The 16,967-nt window shown below is 48.2% G+C and overlaps 1 protein-coding gene across 2 annotated transcripts in view; it reads right to left on the bottom strand.

The window, feature by feature from the left end:
- LOC140466949 (transmembrane protein 53-A) overlaps window positions 1–13,740 on the bottom strand; it is a 52,587-nt gene extending 38,847 nt beyond the window's left edge. For both annotated transcript variants that reach the window (XM_072562821.1, XM_072562820.1), the window contains exon 1: window positions 13,382–13,740. The gene's annotated coding sequence lies outside the window, so the exon portion shown is untranslated. The remainder of the gene's footprint in view (window positions 1–13,381) is intronic.
- Window positions 13,741–16,967: the final 3,227 nt, after the last annotated feature.

Raw genomic sequence — 16,967 nt, forward strand, 5'->3', positions numbered from 1 at the left:
AGGGGGGAGTGAGGCTACTGGGGCTGGGGAAGGCGCAGGGGGGAGTGAGGCTACTGGGGCTGGGGAAGGCGCAGGGGGGAGTGAGGCTACTGGGGCTGGGGAAGGCGCAGGGGGGAGTGAGGCTACTGGGGCTGGGGAAGGCGCAGGGGGGAGTGAGGCTACTGGGGCTGGGGAAGGCGCAGGGGGGAGTGAGGCTACTGGGGCTGGGGAAGGCGCAGGGGGGAGTGAGGCTACTGGGGCTGGGGAAGGCGCAGGGGGGAGTGAGGCTACTGGGGCTGGGGAAGGCGCAGGGGGGAGTGAGGCTACTGGGGCTGGGGAAGGCGCAGGGGGGAGTGAGGCTACTGGGGCTGGGGAAGGCGCAGGGGGGAGTGAGGCTACTGGGGCTGGGGAAGGCGCAGGGGGGAGTGAGGCTACTGGGGCTGGGGAAGGCGCAGGGGGGAGTGAGGCTACTGGGGCTGGGGAAGGCGCAGGGGGGAGTGAGGCTACTGGGGCTGGGGAAGGCGCAGGGGGGAGTGAGGCTACTGGGGCTGGGGAAGGCGCAGGGGGGAGTGAGGCTACTTGGGCTGGGTAAGGCAGGGGGGAGTGAGGCTACTTGGGCTGGGTAAGGCAGGGGGGAGTGAGGCTACTTGGGCTGGGTAAGGCAGGGGGGAGTGAGGCTACTTGGGCTGGGTAAGGCAGGGGGGAGTGAGGCTACTTGGGCTGGGTAAGGCAGGGGGGAGTGTGGCTACTTGGGCTGGGTAAGGCAGGGGGGAGTGTGGCTACTTGGGCTGGGTAAGGCAGGGGGGAGTGTGGCTACTTGGGCTGGGTAAGGTGGGGGGGGGGGGGGGGGGGGAGTTAGGCTACTAGGACTTTGACCACGTTTCTGATAGAACCATTTATAGTTGTTATTCTTTTAAATATACTTTTTAAATGAACAAGCATTGCACCAGAAAGGCTGCAAATATTGCAAAGAATGTAGATGCACAAAAAGGAATTTGACATCATTCAGAAGGTTTGGAAGTATGTCTAATTAAAGGAAGGGGATGTCAGTAACCTGGATCATATCCCATATTGAGTACAAGTGACCAAAGCGCTGTCTGAGAGGCCTGTGAGAGTGGCTGCAACAGTAAGTCCTATACAGAGGCACCAATCCAATGGCCATCCTCAGAGTTAGATTTCTCCATACTCCACAGAAATGGATGGTGCCCTGAGATGGCCTCTGGTTCTGGGAAGGATACCTCTCTGGGAAGCATGGTGTGTGGAGGAAACTGGGCAGTGAGGCAGCAGCAAGGAGAGGAGACCTACTCGGGGTGGGGGAGGGGGAGGCAACTCCATTTCTAAATCCCCAGACTTCACCACTCCCTTGCCTCCAACACATCCCTCATCCTCCAAGCCTCCCCCTCAACTCCTACTTTCCTCTCTCACTTCAGCCTTCCCCTCCACATCCCCCTCACTCACCAGCCTCCTTCAATCCAACTAATTTATGCTGACCAGGTTTCCAAACTAAACTAGTCCCATTTGCCTGTGTTTGGCCCATATCCATTCAAACCTTTCCTAAACATGTACCTATCTAAATATCTTTTAAATGTTCTAACTGTATTTGCTTCTATCACTTCCTCTGACAGTTCATTTTACATACGAACCACCCTCTGTGTGAAAAGCTTGCCCTTCAGGTCCTTTTGAATCTTTCCCTGCTCACCTTAAAATTAGGACCTCTAGTTTTGAACTCCCCTACATGGAGGAAAAGACCTTTGCTATTTACCTTATCTATAGCCCTCGTGATTTTATAAACATCCATAAGGTCACCCTTTAACCTTTGACACTCCAGTGAAAAATCCAACTCACCTCAAAACTCAAACCCTCCAATCCTGTTAACATTGTCTGCTCTGAAGCTGACTGAAGCTGACGTTGAAAATCCAACATAACCAGGTGTCAACAACAGGCAGAGCAGACTGAAGTGTCTCAGTCACAGTAGTGATGGAGGAAGGGCTCAGTTATGTTAAGAATTGAAAAACAGCAGCAGATCAAAAACATAGCGGAGGCCGGAGTATTCAGCTTATCCTCACAACCAACAGTACAATATCTCCCTTCATCCTTTTCTCACTAAACTGCTTCTGTCCAGTGCTCATGTCCACCAATATTGTTAACCAGTTCTCTACCTTCAAGTACTGTCCTCCCTCTGTCTTGAATCAGCTGTCATCCCCCTTCAAAAATATTCAAATTTTGATCCCATCTTAATTGCAAACACTCACCCTTTCTCTAATATTCTTGAACAAAAATCTTTCCCAGGATTCTTCACTTGAATCTCTCCAACCAGGTTCTATACACACCTGTTACCAAACTCACAAATGACCTATGAGGTTGTGACAAAGGTAAATTCTCTCTCCCCGTCCTTCTCAAACTGTCTGCATTCTTTGACAAGGCTGACTCCACCATGCTCCTCCCAAATTACCCCTTCTGTCCCCCAGCTGGATGGAGCTGCATGTCTCTGATTTCATTCTTAAATATCCAATCAGAATATCAATTACAGTGGTTTCTCTTCCCACTCCTGCAGTATTACTCCTGGAGCTCACAAGGATCAATCCTTTGCTTCCACTGTTTCTCATATATACGCAACCTCTCAACGACATGACATGAGCACTCATGTAAATGCTGACACTCAAACCTATGATACCACCACTTCTTTCAATTCCTCCACTGTTGCTAAACTGTCAATGCTGGATAAGCAAAACTTTCCTCCAATTAAAGACTGGAAACACAAACTCATTTCCCTAGCTATGACTCCATCCCTTTTCCTGGCAAAAGTCTGAGACTATTACATAACTTGCATTTATATAACACCTGTTAACATAGTAAGGTGTCTAAAAGTGTTTCACTCCAAAATGCCATCAATTGACACTGAGCTACATAAGGAGATATTTAGGTGAAGTTAATAATGCGGTTAGATAGGTTAGTTGAAGGTACATCTTAAAAGGAAGGCTGAGAGAAGCAGAGAGGTTTTGAAAAAACTGCAGAACTTAAGAGTTTAAGCAGTAGACATGACCAGTAATGATGGAGTGATTTCAATTGCAGAAGCACTGGAGACCAGAATTAGAGGGGTACTGAAATCACAGAGGTTGTAGAATGCCAAGAGGGTACAGAGACTGGAGGGGTAAGGCCATAAGAGGGATCTGAAAATAAGGACTGCTAAGGACTTGGTTCTAGTTATTTTATTCACAATATTTGGAGACTTGAAAACAGTACATCCAACCTACAGAAGATAAATGTACAAGCATTTAGAACATAGGACAATACAGCACAGAACAGGCCCTTCGGCCCACGATGTTGTGCCGAACTTCTATCCTAGATTAAGCACCCATCCATGTACCTATCCAAATGCCGCTTAAAGGTCGCCAATGATTCTGACTCTACCACTCCCACGGGCAGCGCATTCCATGCCCCCACCACTCTCTGGGTAAAGAACCCCCTTGTAGATGTCATATGATATTCTGAATATGTGACATTCAACCACAGACATACACACTTCCACGAGCACATGCATACACATAGAGGGAACAGCACATTCCTTGGGCTTTACAACGCCAATACTGGGACCATTGAGAACCTCTCGTGTATTAGAGTTGATCTTTCTCTGCAGCTTTTACACAATATTCTGCACTCTGTTCTATTACCTTGATGTAGATAAGTAAGGTATGATTTGTTGGGTTGTTCACTAAACAATACTTTTCACTATTTCTTGTTACACATGACAGCAATAAATCAAAATCAATGGAGGTTTCCAAACGAGAACTTGGAAGCAGAATAAGAAAGGGGCTGTTTTCCAGAAGGTGGCCTCCCAGTTTTGTTTCCTTATTCACAGTCCGATAAATTTTGGAAGGGAGGTCCTTAATGCTGTAGGCCCAATCAGAAGGCCACTAGCTCTGAAGCCTTAATAGCACCACAGCAAGAAGTGGGTTCTACTGAGGCAAGCAACACAAACATCACAGAGCAGAGACAGCTTCAGAAACACATAAATAAAGTCTGAGAGGCAAGCAAGCAGGCCCTATACGCCAGCCTGTATGACTCGAAGCCGACCGACAGCGCGGCCTCCCAGTCGTTCCTGTCCTCTATCACGGAGGTCCTAGATGACGGAACACGAGAGAGGCTGGACCAGCCGCTATCTCTGGATGAACTGACCAAGGCCCTCGAGTCCTTCGAAAAGAATAAAACTCCCGGAAGCGACGGCTTACCGGTCGAGGTTTATTCCGCTCTTTGGGACTTGATCGGCCAGGACCTGCTGGAGGTGTATGTCAGTATGCTTCGGGCAGGTACCATGAGTGAATCCATGAGGAAAGGCATCATCACCCTCGTCTACAAGCGGAAGGGGGAGAGGGAGGAAATTAGAAATTGGAGACCAATCTCACTGTTAAATGCAGACTACAAAATCTTGTCAAAGGTCATCGCCAACCGGGTCAGGTCTGCTCTGGGATCGGTGATCCACCCGGACCAAACCTGTGCTGTACCGGGCAGGAAGATTTCTGAGAGTCTCGCACTCCTCAGGGATACGATCGCCTACGTGCAGGACAGGGGGGTGGACACCTGCCTCATCAGCCTGGACCAGGAGAAAGCCTTTGACAGGATATCGCATACATATATGAGGGATGTCCTCTCCAAAATGGGCTTTGGGGAGGGAATCGGAAATTGGATCAGACTGCTCTACACCAACATTGTCAGTGCAGTCTCAATCAATGGGTGGGAATCAGATAGCTTCCCTGTAAGATCTGGAGTCAGGCAGGGATGCCCTCTCTCTCCTGCCTTGTTTGTGTGTTGCATAGAGCCATTTGCCGAATCCATCAGGAAGGATGCGAGCCTGAGAGGGGTGACTATTCCTGGCAGCGGGGGCCTGCAGGTTAAGGCCTCCCTGTACATGGATGACGTCGCTGTTTTCTGCTCGGATCCGCTGTCCGTGCACAGACTCGTGTGCATCTGTGACCAGTTCGAACGGGCCTCGGGGGCCAAGGTAAACCGAGGCAAGAGCGAGGCCATGCTCTTCGGGAACTGGGCCAACCAATCCTCTATCCCCTTCACCGTCAGGACTGACCACCTGAAGGTGCTGGGTATTTGGTTCGGGGGGGCTGGGGCGTGCGCCAAGACCTGGGAGGAGCGGATCAGGAAGATGAGACAGAAACTAGGCAGATGGGGGCAACGGTCGCTCTCCATCGCGGGAAAAAACCTGGTCATTAGGTGTGAGGTACTCTCAGTATTGCTATATGTGGCACAGGTCTGGCCTATCCCCATGACCTGTGCCGCCGCAGTCACCCGGGCCATCTTCCAATTCATTTGGAGATCAAAGATGGACCGGGTCCGAAGAGACTCTATGTACAAAGACCGGTGCAATGGGGGAAAAAACACGCCCAATGCCACCCTCACCCTGATGGCCACCTTTGTGTGTGGCTGCATCAAGCTGTGCGTGGATCCCCGGTACGCAAACACCAAGTGTCACTACGTACTGAGGTTCTACCTGTCCCCGGTGTTGCGAAGGATGGGCCTGGCCTCGCTGCCGCGGAACGCTCCGAGTAGTTGGACTGTTCCGTATCACCTGTCCTTCGTGGAGAAATTTATGAGGAAAAGCACCTTTGACCACAAGTCCATCAGGAAGTGGTCAGCACGTAGTGTCCTTGAGACCCTTCGGGAAAAGGAGAGGGCGGATCCTGTCGAGTGGTTCCCTGAGCAGACTGTCAAAGCCATTTGGCAGAATGCCTCATCGCCAGAACTTTCCAACAAGCACCAAGATGTGGCTTGGCTGGTGGTGAGAAGGGCTCTGCCTGTGAGATCCTTTATGCACGCCCGGACTCTCTGCCGCACCGCACGCTGCCCTTGAAGTGGCTGCGGAAGGGAAATGAGACTGTCACACACCTCCTTCTGGAATGTGCCTATGCAGAGGAAGTCTGGAGAGGAATGCAGTGGTGCTTGTCGAGGTTCGTCCCGAGCAGCGCCGTGACGCGGGACTCCGTGCTCTACGGCCTGTTCCCCGGGACTCACACCGAGACGAACATTAACTGCGCCTGGAGGATCATCAACTCGGTGAAGGACGCTCTCTGGGCGGTCCGAAACCTGTTGATCTTCCAGCTGAAGGAGTTGACCCCGACCGAGTGTTGCAGACTGGCACATTCCAAGGTCCAAGACTACGTGCTGAGGGACGCGCTGAAGCTTGGGGCAGCTGCCGCCAAGGCGCGGTGGGGAAAGACCACCGTGTAAGATCGGCCTGCCTAAAGAAGAACAAGGGGCCCATGCGCATGTTTTCTTGGGCTCTGCTGATGCCTCAGCCAAATATATGTATATGTACAAGATTGAAAAATGCACAGGATTGTAAATGATAAGGATAAAATCGAATCTGTGTTTGTAAATGTGGACATATGTATGGCATGATCCAATGTACAGACCATCAAATCATTTTATGAATAAAGTATATTTTTGAAATAAAAAAAAAGCAAGCAGGCCCTCACAGCAGAGAGCAAATGCTTCTGGCAGCAGTGTCTGGGCCGAGGGTATGGTGGCAGACCCCTCTTTGTAGAATGGAGTTTCTGGTGATGAAAGTTCCTCAGTTTGTGTCTACTGTGCTGGGGTGAGGCTGCTCACTTCTTGTCAAAATACCAATTACCCTCCAAATCACAACCCCTTGAGCACTTAATTATTTAAGTTTGTTTCCCTCCTGCATTCAGTGGCAGCTGCATCCTTGCCCACCTCTGAGAAATATCCAGCTATTTCCAGCTAGCCCAGCACTTGTTGCAATATAGAAATTGTGGTAGCCAATTTGCAGAAAGCAAACTCCCACAAACAGCAAAGTGATCGTGACCAGATAACCCTGTGTTTTGTGATACTGATTGAGGGTTGACTATCCGTCAATTATTTCCCTGCTCTTTTACAAAACAAAACATTGCGGCAAAATCTATTACATAGAGATGAGGCCTCAGTTAACATTTCATCCAAAAACTAGTACCAATGGTAAATTCAACATTTGATTATTAGTGTAGATTTTTGTGTCTGAACCCTTGAGGGAGCTTGAATCTGGTCTAGGGCTCAAACCTGAAGCCTTGTGACTCAGAGGCAGACAGAGACATTTTCATACACACAAATAAGAGTATAAGGTTAAAAATCACACAACACCAGGTTATAGTCCAACAAGTTTATTTGGAAGCACCAGCTTTCAGAGTGCTGCTCCTTCATCAGGTAGCTGTGGAGTAAAAGAATGTAAGATACAGAATTTATAACAAAAGTTTACAGTGCAATGTAACTAAAATTATATATTGAAAAAGACCTGGATTGTTTGTTAAATCTCTCATTATTTAGAATGACCGTGTGGGTTTCAGATCTTTCATATGGAAATTGAAAATTTTTTTAAAAAAGTTACATTCTCAAGTGAACTTTAACAATTGGTGTCATGTCGGCCCAGATAATGCATTGAAGGTGTGAGCTGTCCTGTGTGAGACTGTCTGTGCCACAATGGTCAGACTGATTCTCATCTAAAAAACGGATTTACAGAATCTTACATGGATTCATGTGGTTTTTGAGCAAAGTAAAATGTAATTCTGCAAGTGCAAATTCACCCCACAAACTTGTATGTGTGCATGTGGGTGGGGGGGGGAGGGGTATGAGTGTCTGTGAGACAGTGTGTGTACATGCATGTGAGTGTAAAGGGTATAAGTTCTGTGAGAGGGTGCATTTGTGAGTGTATGTGCGAGTGTTATGAGAGAGGTCTGTTAGAGTGTATGGGTCTGTAGGCGAGTGTGTGTGTGTGCGCGTGTGTCTGTGGGAGAGTGTGTGTGTCTGCAGGACTGTGTCTGTGTCTGTGTGTTAGTGCAGTGGGGTCACCTGTAGTGTGACATGAACCCAAGGTCCCGGTTGAGGCCACCCTCACGGGTACTGAACTTGGCTATCAGCCTCTGCTCGGCCACTTTTCTCTGTTGCCTGTCCAGAAGTTTGCCTTGGAGGACGGTCACCCGAAGGTTCGAGGTTGAATTCCCGGACTGCTGAAGTGTTCTCCGACTGGGAGGTAGCACTCCTGTCTGTTGATTGTTGTGCGGTGTCCATTCATTCATTGCTGTAGCCTCTATGTAGAGTGGTCGGAGAACACTTCAGCAGTCCAGGATGTTTGACCGTGGACCTTTGGGTGACCATCCTCCAAGGAGGGCTTCGGGACAGGCAACAACAAAAAGTGGCCGAGCAGAGGCTGATAGCCAAGTTTAGTACCCATGAGGATGGCCTCAACCAGGACCTTGGGTTCATGTCACACTACAGGTGACCCCACTGCACCACACACACACACACACACACACACACACATACCGTCTCACAGACACTCATAACCCCCACCTCCGCCCCCCCCCCCCCCCCCCCCGCCCCACACACACACACATACACATATAAGTTTGTGGGGTGAATTTGTACTTGCAGATTTACATTTTACTTTGCTCAATAACTGCATGAATCTATGCAAGATTCTGTAAATCGCTTTTTCAGATGAGAATCAGTCTGACCATTGTGGCACAGTCGCACACAGGGCACCTCACACCTTAAATGCATTATCTGGGCTGACATGACACGGTGCCACGAGATAGCAAGACGAGGGACAGGGAGTGGGCGCAGCTTAATACGTGGCAGCGCAGCTGGTGTAGGAGGGAGGGCTTCTGATATGTAGATAATTGGGATGCCTTCTGGGGAAGGTGGGACCTGTACAAGAAAGACGGGTTGCATCTGAACTGGAAGGGGACCAATGTCCTGGGTGGAAGGTTTGCTTGAGTAGTTCGAGAGGATTTAAACTCGTACGGCAGGGGGGTGGGAACCTGAGCTATATACTGGAGATGAGAGTTGATGCAGATGAGGCAATAGCAAGAAGTAGACCAGCTAGTGGGAAGGATTTTCCCGGCAAGGAACCAAGGTATCAGTTAAAGTGTGTTTGCTTTAACGCAAAGAGTATCAGGAATAAAAGTGACAAACTTAGAGCATGGATCAGTACCTGGTGCTCTGATGTTGTGGCCATTACAGAGACGTGGGTTTCTCAGGGGCAGGAATGGTTGCTGGATGTTCCAGGGTTTAGAGCATTTAAAAAGAATAGGGGGGGGGAGAAGGAGGAGGGGTATAGCACTACTAATCAGAGAGGGTATCACAGCTACAGAAGCTTCCATTGTCAAGGAGGGTCTGCCTACCGAGTCAGTATGGGTGGAAATTAGGAACAGCAAGGGGGCAGTCACCTTATTAGGGGTTTACTACAGGCCCCCCAATAGCAGCAGGGAGATGGAAGAAAGCATAGGTCGGCAGATTTTGGAAAAGTGTGGACGTAGTAGGGTTGTTGTAATGGGTGACTTTAACTTTCCCAATATTGATTGGAACCTCCTTCGAGCAGAAGATTTGAATGGAGCTGTTTTTGTAATGTGTGTTCAGGAGGGTTTCCTAACTCAATACGTTGACAGGCCGACGAGGGGAGAGGCCATTCTAGACTTAATGCTCGGAAATGAGCCGGGGCAGGTATCAGATCTTGTGGTGGGAGAGCATTTTGGTGATAGTGACCACAACTGCCTCACATTCTACATAGCTATGGAGAAGGAGAGGATTAGAAAAATGGGAGGATATTTAATTGGGGAAGAGGAAACTATGATGTGATTAGACATGAGTTAGGAAGCATGGATTGGGAGCAATTGTTCCATGGTAAAGGCACTATAGACATGTGGAGACTGTTTAAGGAACAGTTGTTGCAAGTGATGAATAAATATGTCCCTCTGAGACAGGCAAGAAGTGGTAAGATAAAGGAACCTTGGATGACGAGAGCGGTGGAGCTTCTCGTCAAAAGGAAGAAAGTAGCTTACATAAGGTGGAGGAAGCTAGGGTCAAGCTCAGCTCTAGAGGATTACAGGCAGGCGAGGAAGGAGCTTAAAAATGGTCTGAGGAGAGCCAGGAGGGGGCACGAGAAAGGCTTGGCAGAACGGATTAGGGAGAACACAAAGGCATTTTACACTTATGTGAGGAATAAGAGAAGGGTCAAAGAAAGAGTAGGGCCGATCAGGGATAGCATAGAGAATTTGTGTGTGGAGTCTGAGGAAGTAGGGGAAGCCCGAAATGAGTTTTTTGCTTCTGTCTTCACGAGAGAAATGAACTTTGTAGTGAATGAAACCTTTGAAGAGCAGGTGTGCGTGCTGAAATGGATAGAGATAGAGGAAGCTGATGTGCTGAAAATTTTGTCAAACATTAAGATTGACAAGTTGCCAGGCCCTGACCAGATTTGTCCTCGGCTGCTTTGGGAAACAAGAAATGTAATTGCTTCGCCACTTGCGAAGATCTTTTCATCCTCGCTCTCCTCTGGAGTCGTACCTGAGGACTGGAGAGAGGCAAATGTAATTCCTCTCTTCAAGAAAGGAAATAGGGAAATCCCCGGCAATTACAGTCCAGTAAGTCTCACGCCTGTCGTCTGCAAGGTCTTAGAAAGGATTCTGAGGGATAGGATTTATGACCATCTGGAAGAGCATGGCTTGATTAAATGCAGTCAACACGGCTTTGTGAGGGGCAGGTCATGCCTCACAAACCTTATCGAGTTCTTTGAGGATGTGACTAGAAAGGTTGATGAGGGTGGATGTGGTGTATATGGACTTCAGCAAGGCATTTGGTAAGGTTCCCCGTGGTAGGCTCATTCAGAAGGTCAGGAGGAATGAGATTCAGGGGAACATAGCTGTCTGGATACAGAATTAGCTGGCCAACAGAAGACAGCGAGTGGTAGTAGAAGGAAAATATTCTGCCTGGAAGTCAGTGGTGAGTGGTGTTCCACAGGGCTCTGTCCTTGGGCCTCTATTGTTTGTAATTTTTATTGATGACTTGGATGAGGGGATTGAAGGATGGGTCAGCAAGTTTGCAGATGACACAAAGGTTGGAGGTGTCGTTGACAGTATAGAGGGCTGTTGTAGGCTGCAGCAGGACATTGACAGGATGCAGAGATGGGCTGAGAGATGGCAGATGGAGTTCAACCTGGATAAATGCGAGGTGATGCAGTTTGGAAGGTCGAATTTGAAAGCTGAGTACAGGATTAAGGATAGGATTCTTGGCAGTGTGGAGGAACAGAGGGATCTTGGGGTGCAGGTACATAGATCCCTTAAAATGGCCACCCAAGTGGACAGGGTTGTTAAGAAACCATATGGTGGTTTGGCTTTCATTAACAGGGGTATTGAGTGTAAGAGTCATGAGATCTTGTTGCAGCTCTATAAAACTTTGGTTAGACCACACTTGGAATACTGTGTCCAGTTCTGGTCGCCCTATTATAAGAAAGATGTGGATGTTTTGGAGAGGGTTCAGAGGAGGTTTACCAGGATGCTGCCTGGACTGGAGGGCTTATCTTATGAGGAGAGGTTGACTGAGCTCGGACTTTTTTCATTGGAGAAAAGGAGAAGAGGGGACCTAATTGAGGTATACAAGATAATGAGAGGCATAGATAGAGTCGATAGCCAGAGACTATTTCCCAGGGCAGAAATGACTAACATGAGGGGTCATAGTTTTAAGCTGGTTGGAGGAAAGTATAGAGGGGATGTCAGAGGCGGGTTCTTTACACAGAGAGTTGTGAGAGCATGGAATGCGTTGCCAGCAGCAGTTGTGGAGGCAAGGTCATTGGGGACATTTAAGAGACTCCTGGACATGCATATGGTCACAGAAATTTGAGGGTGCATACTTGAGGATCAGTGGTTGGCACAACATCGTGTGCTGTCTGTACTGTTCTATGTTCTATGTTCTAATTGTTAAAGTTCACTTGAGAATGTAACTTTTTTAAAAATTTTGCAATTTACATATGAAAGAACTGAAACTGACATGGTCATTCTAAAAGATGAGAGATTTAACAACAATTCAGGTCTTTTTCAATATATGATTTCAGTTACATCACACTGTAAACTTTTGTTATAAATTCTGTGCCTTATGATACTCCACAACCACCTGATGAAGGAGCATCACTCCGAAAGCTAGTGCTTCCAAATAAACCTGTTGCACTATAACCTGGTGTTGTGTGATTTATAACTTTGTATACCCCAGTCCAACACCGGCATCTCCAAATCATGCCAAATAAGAGTAAAATATCACGGATGTCAGAAATCTGAAACAAGCACAGAAAGTACCAGAGAAACACATCAGCTTTGGCAGCACTTGAAGAGAGAGAGAGACAGGGTTAATGTTTTATGTTCAGAATAGCTTTCCTTCAAAACTCAAGATGTGCTGAGACTGTTCAGCACTTTCTGTGTTCCTTCCACACTGAAGGACAAATGCAGAGTATTGGCCCAGTTCTGGAAGATGCACTTTGGAATGGGTGTGAAAGCATTGCAGACAGTGCAGAAGAGCTTGATGTGAATAGTTCTAGACATGACGGAGGATAAACTTGAGATTCTGGAAGCAGAGAAGGGTGAATGGAGATCGGATTGAAACGTTCAGAATGAGAAGAGGTCAGGACTGAGCAAATAGGAAGAAAATGAAAGAATCAAGGAGAAGGCTGAGCCTAAGAAGCAAAAGGAATATGAGGAAAAGCTTTATCCAACAGTGAGCAGCTCGGGAGTGGAAATACACTACCTGACAGTGTGTTGGAAGCGGGCACTCATAAGGCTCATAGAAAAAGGTACAGAGTTAAAGGAAAAGGTACCCAATGACCTGTTCGTTTGTAGAGCTGCCACAGAGATGATGGGCCATCTATTCCCCACCCACCCCACACTGTACAGTGGCTCCGTGGTTAGCACTGCTGCCTCACAGCACCAGGGTCCAGGTTTGATTCCAGCCTTGGGTGACTGTCTGTGTGGAGTTTGCACATTCTCCCTTTGTCTACGTGGGTTTCCTCCGGGTGTTCCGGTTTCCTCCCGCAGTCACAAAGATGTGCAGAGATTGTGTGATTTGGCCATGCTAAATTGCCCATAGTATTAGGTGCATTAGTCAGAGGGGAAGTGAGTCTCTGTGGGATACTCTTCGAAGGGGCGTTGTGGACTGGTTGGGCCGAAAGGCCAGTTTCCACACAGTAGGAAATTTAATCTAATCTAATTCAGTGATTCATGAAGAAAGTTAAAAATCACACAACACCAGGTTCTAGTCCAACAGGTTTAATTTGACGCTCCTTCATCAGATGATAGTCAGGCCATCACCTGATGAAGGAGCGTTGCTCTGAAACCTAGTGCTTCCAATTAAACCTGTTGGACTATAACCTGGTGTTGTGTGATTTTTAACTTTGTACACCCCAGTCCAACACCGGCATCTCCAAATCATGAAGAAAGAGGCACAGAGAAGAAAAGTGCACCGGTTTTGGGACGGAGAAACATAGCATCACGTGTCAGTCGATTGAGAAGGTGATACGTGATGCTGGAACGAAAAATGAACAGAAGAATTCAAGTGATAAATTGAAAAGGAACTCTCTTACCCCCAGCTTGTCAGGAAACCGATCTGTGGAGAAGAGCATGATTGGCTGGATGGGTTTCAAACGTCAGGAAAGGTGGAGACTGAAGCCATAAGGTAGGGGTGGGTTAGTTATACTCTGCGCTTGGGGGATGTTTCAGTCTCGACAGCGAATGACAAACAACGAACCCGGAATTTTAGGAAATCAGCTGTTGAGACATGCAAGCAGAAAACTCTGCCCTGATTACTGGAGGCGTTGGTTCATTGGTTACAGCTTGAACTCGGTAAAGACAAACTGCATTTATATAGCGCCGCAAAACCGTTTGCAGTGTAGTCGTTTTCAGTTGTCTGCAGAAAGCGGTGCTGCCAACTAGAACAGCTAGGTTTAACCGTTCTCAATGTGTAGCCTACGGAAGTCCCCACCCACTGACTCCCTGGGAAATGCCTGCGGGAAGTTTACATTTCCGATGCGCTGTTCTCCTATACCCCACTATTCCATTTTACCGCCTGGATTACTTCCCAAACTAGAAAACGTCAGACCAAGAAATCCAATAAAGCTTTTAGCTTCGAGTTACTGCCCTGTGACAGAATAACTGGAACCGTCTTTGTGAAGGCAAGTTTATTTTGTTATGTCAGTTTGGGCGTTGCCATCATTTAACATGGTGGAGAAAGTGAGGACTGCAGATGCTGGAGATCAGAGCTGAAAATGTGTTGCTGGAAAAGCGCAGCAGGTCAGGCAGCATCCAAGGAGCAGGAGAATCGACGTTTCGGGCAAAAGCCCTTCATCAGGAAGAAAGGCAGTGAGCCTGAAGCGTGGAGAGATAAGCTAGAGGAGGGTGGGGATGGGGAAAAAGTAGCATAGAATACAATGGGTGAGTGGGGGAGGGGATGAAGGTGATAGGTCAGGGAGGAGAGGGTGGAGTGGATAGGTGGAAAAGGAGATAGGCAGGTAGGACAAGTCCGGACAAGTCATGGGGACAGTGCTGAGCTGGAGGTTTAGAACTAGGGTGAGGTGGGGGAAGGGGAAATGAGGAAACTGTTGAAGTCCACATTGATGCCCTGGGGTTGAAGTGTTCCGAGGCGGAAGATGAGGCATTCTTCCTCCAGGCATCTGGTGGTGAGGGAGCGGCGGCGAAGGAGGCCCAGGACCTCCATGTCCTCGGCAGAGTGGGAGGGGGAGTTGAAATGTTGGGCCACGGGGCGGTGTGGTTGATTGGTGCGGGTGTCCCGGAGATGTTCCCTAAAGCGCTCTGCTAGGAGGCGCCCAGTCTCCCCAATGTAGAGGAGACCGTGTCGGGAGCAACGGATACAATAAATGATATTAGTGGATGTGCAAGTAAAACATTGATGGATGTGGAAGGCTCCTTTAGGGCCTTGGATAGAGGTGAGGGAGGAGGTGTGGCCGCAGGTTTTACAGTTCCTGCGGTGGCAGGGGAAAGTGCCAGGATGGGAGGGTGGGTCGTAGGGGGATGTGGACCTGACCAGGTAGTCACGGAGGGAACGGTCTTTGTGGAAGGCGGAAACGGGTGGGGAGGGAAATATATCCCTGGTAGTGGGGTCTGTTTGGAGATGGCGGAAATGTCGGTGGATGATTTGGCTTATGCGAAGGGTGGTAGGTGAGCACCAGGGGCATTCTGTCCTTGTTACGGTTGGAGAGGTGGGGTCTGGGGTCTGAGGGCGGAGGTGCGGGATGTAGACGAGATGCGTTGGAGGACATCTTTAACCATGTGGGAAGGGAAATTGCGGTCTCTAAAGAAGGAGGCCATCTGGTGTGTTCTGTGGTGGAACCAGGAGGACCAGTTCGGCTACACCTCCTCCCTCACCTCTATCCAAGGCACTAAAGGAGCCTTCCACATCCATCAAAGATTTACTTGCACATCCACTAATATCATTTATTGTATCCATTGCTCCCGATGCAGTCTCCTCTTCATTGGGGAGACTGGGCACCTCCGAGCAGAGCGCTTTAGGGAACATCTCCGGGACACTTGCACCAATCAACCACACCGCCCCGTGGCCCAACATTTCAACTCCCCCCTCCCACTCTGCCGAGGACATGGAGGTCCTGGGCCTCCTTCACCGCCGCTCCCTCACCACCAGACGCCTGGAGGAAGAACGCCTCATCTTCCGCCTCGGAACACTTCAACCCCATGGCATCAATGTGGACTTCAACAGTTTCCTCATTTTCCCCTCCCACCCCTCCCCCTAGTTCTAAACTTCCAGCTCAGCACTGTCCCCATAACTTGTCCTACCTGCCTATCTCCTTTTCCACCTATCCACTCCACCCTCTCCTCCTTGACCTATCACCTTCATCTCCTCCCCCACTCACCCATTGTACTCTATGCTACTTTCTCTCCACCCCCACCCTCGTCTAGCTTATCTCTCCAAGCCAACTATCTCTCTATCCATGCTTCCCTCAGTTTACCCCCTTAGACACCTATGCATTCACTCAATCATTCAGACACCGTTTCAATATTCCCAAATCTTTTCAGTGTGTTCATGAATGCTTGCCAGAATAGAAAATAGGCTTAGCTTCTGAAGAGATTTTTCTCCACTGTGCTTTCTGAATTCTGCAGGATCTTCCATTGGAACCAGAAATAATTAAGGAAGGTAAGTGGGTAATTAGAGGCTCTGACTGAGAGGAAGGTTGGAGTCTCTGGAGTATGGATAATGTCCTGACTTTGTTGAAGTAGGACATGAACCTGTTGACTCAGTGACAGCCTTTTTCCAGTCAAAGTAACTCCGAGACGTGAAGTGATCTCCAGTTTTCCCCAATTCTCTCAGTCCCACTCTCTCTCTCGCATTCTCACCACATGAATAGGTTTAGCCCCACTCTAATACTGTTATCCTCCAATATTTGCTTTCTCTCTAATACTCTTCTCCATACATAGTGCTAGATTAGAGTAGTGCTGGAAAAGCACAGCAGGTCAGGCAGCATCTGAGGAGCAGGAAAATTGACGTTTTGGGCAAAAGCCCTTCAGCAGGAATGGATACATAGTGCCACTTCTTTTCTCTAATACTCTTACCTCACACCCTAAATTTTCTCACCCTAAATCCTTACGTCTAACACCATCTTCAGAAGGCACCAAGACAATTCTGCTCTTAGTTCCTGGTGGGATGAAAACCTCACTCTGCAAATTAATGTTAGAACAAACAATCTTGTCATCCAGAAATAGAACTATGGGGAAATAGATGGGCAATCTATGTCATGATCACTGGGTAACTACAGGGTGCACATTGTGTTATCACTGCTGTATTGTCAGTAACACAACAGCCAGCAAGGTCATTGTGACTAGATACATCTAATTTTTGTAATATAGGATGAGGGATACATATTGGTAAGGACTTTAGAGTACACTTTCCTTCTGTGAATAGTGTCACCTGATCTTTTATGTTCACTGGACAGAACCAACAGGTCTTCTGTTAATACATCATCTGAAAGATGGCAGCTCTGACAGTGTAACACTTCCTTAGTAACGTACTGGAATATCAGTCTTGATTTGGCACTTGTGACCTTTCAATGGGGTCAGACCTTTCAACCTTTGGCTTATAAGTGAGTGGGAAAACATTGAGCCACAGTTCAGGAACATAATCTGTTATTCCTAATATCACTG

This window comes from Chiloscyllium punctatum, chromosome 44 (genome assembly GCF_047496795.1).
Source record: "Chiloscyllium punctatum isolate Juve2018m chromosome 44, sChiPun1.3, whole genome shotgun sequence".
Classification (NCBI taxonomy): Eukaryota; Metazoa; Chordata; class Chondrichthyes; order Orectolobiformes; family Hemiscylliidae; genus Chiloscyllium; species Chiloscyllium punctatum.